The sequence below is a fragment of the Elaeis guineensis genome, chromosome 1 (assembly GCF_000442705.2).
Source record: "Elaeis guineensis isolate ETL-2024a chromosome 1, EG11, whole genome shotgun sequence".
Taxonomy (NCBI): domain Eukaryota; kingdom Viridiplantae; phylum Streptophyta; class Magnoliopsida; order Arecales; family Arecaceae; genus Elaeis; species Elaeis guineensis.
This window is the reverse complement of record NC_025993.2, coordinates 106,875,199-106,879,484: the sequence shown is the minus strand read 5'-3', so window position 1 is coordinate 106,879,484 and position 4,286 is coordinate 106,875,199.

The window sequence follows — 4,286 nt, the reverse complement described above, 5'->3', positions numbered from 1 at the left end:
CTCTGTACTTCCTTCGTTTGAAATTTAAATTCGGAAGTAGGGGGACTAGTGTTGGGTATAGAATACCCACAGCCGAAACCAGCAGAATCGACGACGGAACAGAACAGCTCCGCCCGGGCTCCTACGGGAGCCGGGCTCCACCACCGACATCGAGCAGCTCAGCTCCGCCCGGACTCTTACGGGAGCCGGGCTCCGCCTTCGACTTCGAGCAGCACGGCTCCGCCCGGACTCCTACGGGAGCCGGGCTCCGCCTTCGACATCAACGAGCAGCTCAGCTCCGTCCGGACTCCTACGGGAGCCGGGCTCCGCCTTCGACTTCGAGCAGCACGGCTCCGCCCGGACTCCTACGGGAGCCGGGCTCCGCCTTCGACATCAACGAGCAGCTCAGCTTCGCCCGGACTCCTACGGGAGTCGGGCTCCTCCTTCGACTTCGAGCAGCACGGCTCCGCCCGGACTCCTACGGGAGTCGGGCTCCGTCTTCGACATCAACGAGCAGCTCAGCTCCGCCCGGACTCCTACGGGAGCCAGGCTCCGCCTTCGACTTCGAGCAGCACGGCTCCGCCCGGACTCCTACGGGAGCCGGGCTCCGCCTTCGACACCAACAGCAGCTCGGCTCCACCCGGATTCCTACGGGGGTCGGGCTCCGCCTTCAATATCAGCTGCTGGTAAGCTCCGTCCGGACTCCTACGGGAGCCGGGCTTCATCTTTAACTTTGATTGCAGAGGGCTCCGCCCGGACTCCTACGGGAGCCGGGTTCCGCTTTCAGTATCCACTGCAGGAAAGTTCCGCCCGGACTCCTACGGGAGCCAGACTCCACCCACAACCCCAACCGAAAGGAGGACCCCTCCCGGACTTCTACAGAGGTCGGACTCCGACCACTGTCGAGCCTCGATCAACAGATCCGCGCCCCCTGGCAGATCACAATAACAACCATGATCCTGTTCCACTTCCTGTAGCGGATTTTGCGCGGCTCCATCACCCCCTGCGGCGGACCCATTACTCTCTGACAGGCTGTGTCAACGGCCACGATTCTGCTCCGCTCCCTGCGGCAGGTGCTGCACGATTCCACTACTCGCTGACAACTAGCGGCAACGGACGCCGCCCCACTACCTGCAACAGGCCCTACGTGGCGGGCTATGACAATAGCCACGGGTCTACTCCACTACCCTTCGCAATAAATTCCCCTGACCATGGGCGGCCCACTATCGGACGGTTACAAATGTCGCCATCAATCCGTTGCCTCCTCCGCCTATAAAAGGGGGACCCAGATACGTTATTCTCTAAGCTCATTCCTTATCTCAAAACTCTGCTAAATTCTCCGTTCGAGCACTCCATTCTTGTTGAGGCAGAGAACTGACTTGAGCGTCGGAGGGTCTTACCGGAGCAACCTCACCTCCGATTTAGACTTCCCTTGCAGGTTCCGACGGCGACCGCGGCTTCCCCGACTCCAACTTCTCCGGCGCAAGCAGATTTTTGCACCAACACAAGGTATATACTTATATAACCTGAATATGAACGTGCATAACCAGATATTGAAACTAGGTACCTGTATAATCTGAATATAAAACTATGTAATTTAAACATAAATCTGTATAATCTGAATAAGCTCTTTATGAGCTTATAGTTTCAGTACAAAATTTTTTGGTACATGAAACAAATTAATCTTACATGAAAATATCTAATAAACTTATTCTAGATAATAAAAAATATCATAAATATTAAATAGTATATATATTTATAAGAAAAGGTATATATTTATCAAAATATACATAAAAGTTCTTTTACCCCTCTCTTAACCCTTTTACCCAAACAAGGGTAAGATATATACCCTTCTTTACCCTTTCCTTCTTTTTCCAAATAAGGGTTCATTAATTTCCTTACCCTCCCCTCCCCTCTCCTTATGAACTCTAATGTACCCCCAATCAGAAAAAAAAAAAAAAAAAAAAAAACCAAACACCCCGCCCCTCTTCCTGCCACCCCACCCCTTTCCCTCTTGGTCCCCCGACCCTCTTTCCCTCGGTCTCTATCACCCCTCTCCCCCTAACCTCCCTCTCGATGGTTGAAGAGTCTAGTAGTTTTTCGGTGCAAGTGCAGTGGTTACTCAAAGTTGCTCTATCATAGGGTGACTCTATAAATCACCCTACAATAAAATGACTTATAGAATCACTCTTTTATAGGATGACTTATTAAGCCGCCCTACAATGGGTGGCTTTACGTTGCTGACTCCACCATCCATATGACGTAAATTGTGGTGAGTCAATACATAAAATCATTCTATGATAGGATAACTTTATTTTGAACAGTATTTTGATAAATATTTTGTAAGGAGTATTATTTTTATTTTTTTAATTTAAGATTATTTAGATAAAATTATCCTTATGTAGGGATGTCAATAAGGCAGATCCAGTGTTGTTGGTGAAAAGATGAAAATTGAATCTGAAATCTATTATGGATATTCAAAATTGAAATAAAAAAATAAATAATTTTAAAAATAAAAACAAAACTGCTGGTGAGAAAAAGATACCAAGTCGAATTAGAAACAAAAAAATACCCAAAACTATTTAACGTATTTTATTTATTTTTAAATTTTCATATATGAATATCTAAATTAAAGATATCATCTAGAAACTCCATATAATTCATACAAACTCAACTAACAAATATATCTAAAATTAATAACACAACCATCCAACAAACTCAATAAGTATAAAATAATAATACAATCATTCAACAAACTTCATAATTATAAAATAATAATACAACCATCCGATAACCACAATAATTCAAGTGAAAAACAAGTCCAGTTATATCATGGAAAACAAATCCAATAAACATAATAATCATGAAAAAGAATCTAATATAAGAAAAAAGCCGCCTCTCCGACCTCTGAGATTTCTATATTTAGGCATTTATCTATCCATGAGCTATGGACTATCCAAAATGATTCAGATAAATGGCTAGGACTTAGATTAAATATAAAGGTTACCAAGAGACAGGATATATTCAGTTTCGGATTTGATGCTAGATTCAATATCAGTTTTGTTTCAAGTTGGGCTCGGATTGAGGAATTCATCCAAACTGAAACCAAAACCAACATCAAATCCAAAACCGAAGGGATTTTGATTTTTAAAACCATCATTGTAACCATTCTCATTTAATTTCTGATTAAAAACCATCCTGTTCAGTTTGTAGATGGATAAAATATTAAAATATCCCGCTCCATTGACAGCTCTACCCTTGTGATGCTAGTCATTCATTCTTTTATAAGCAACCTCGTCATCAAACCTCAAATTTTAAAACAAGTTATTTAGTGTTATAATAGACTATTATAACAAAAAATAAAAACAACAACAGTCGTTATTTGCATCTATATTGTTTCTTTAAATAAAATAGCATTTTATAGAGAAAGATGTGGAAACCCCGGCATCTAAAAATTCGATGCATGGTAACAATTTTTAAACTTTTATTTTTTCAAACTCATTTCTATATTATTTGAAAAATAATAGGTTAATATTAAACAAACAATGACTTGGAAATAATGTCACGTTGTCTGTTGTTGCATAATGTTTTCATTACAACAATATTATAATAATTATTTTTTATTTTAGAAAATAATAGTTTAATATTAAATAAACGATGATTAGGAAATAATGTCATTTTTTGTATTATTGCATATTGTTTTTATTACAACAGTGTTATAACAATTATTTTTTTATACTAAAGTACACGTTATAAGGCATCGTGGTTGTTATAAATTATAACCCAGCATGTGTCAAATCCGTTGCCAATGGATGGCACTGTAATTAAAATATTGTTTTGAATAATTATGTACAAGTCCATCATTTTCCATGCCTAAGTGGCACCCTTGTTTGAATGCTCCTACATGACACAATGATTTTACCAAACAATGTCGGAATCCCACATGACGTGAGCGGATGAATGCCATTGAAAGGGCGCCACATCAGGTTGGAAGCGGTTTGGTGGTTGATTTGCGTTCTTTAGGATCATCCCTGACGAATTCCTCGGATGGCAAGTTTTTAATGCTCAATCCTCACTCTCATCCCAATGCTAGCTGTATATTCTGACCTCCTTGCCCGATTCCGGATAGCATGCCCCATTTCGCCCCAAAATAACCAAACTACCCCCATCAGACGGCCATGATCCACTCTTTACATGTATCAATCAGATGGACGGCTGGGGATGGTTGTAATTAGACGGATAGCGTGTTCCGGGGCATTTTCGTCAATCTGTCCAGCCAAGTGTGGACAAAAAGGCTCTCCCGCAAT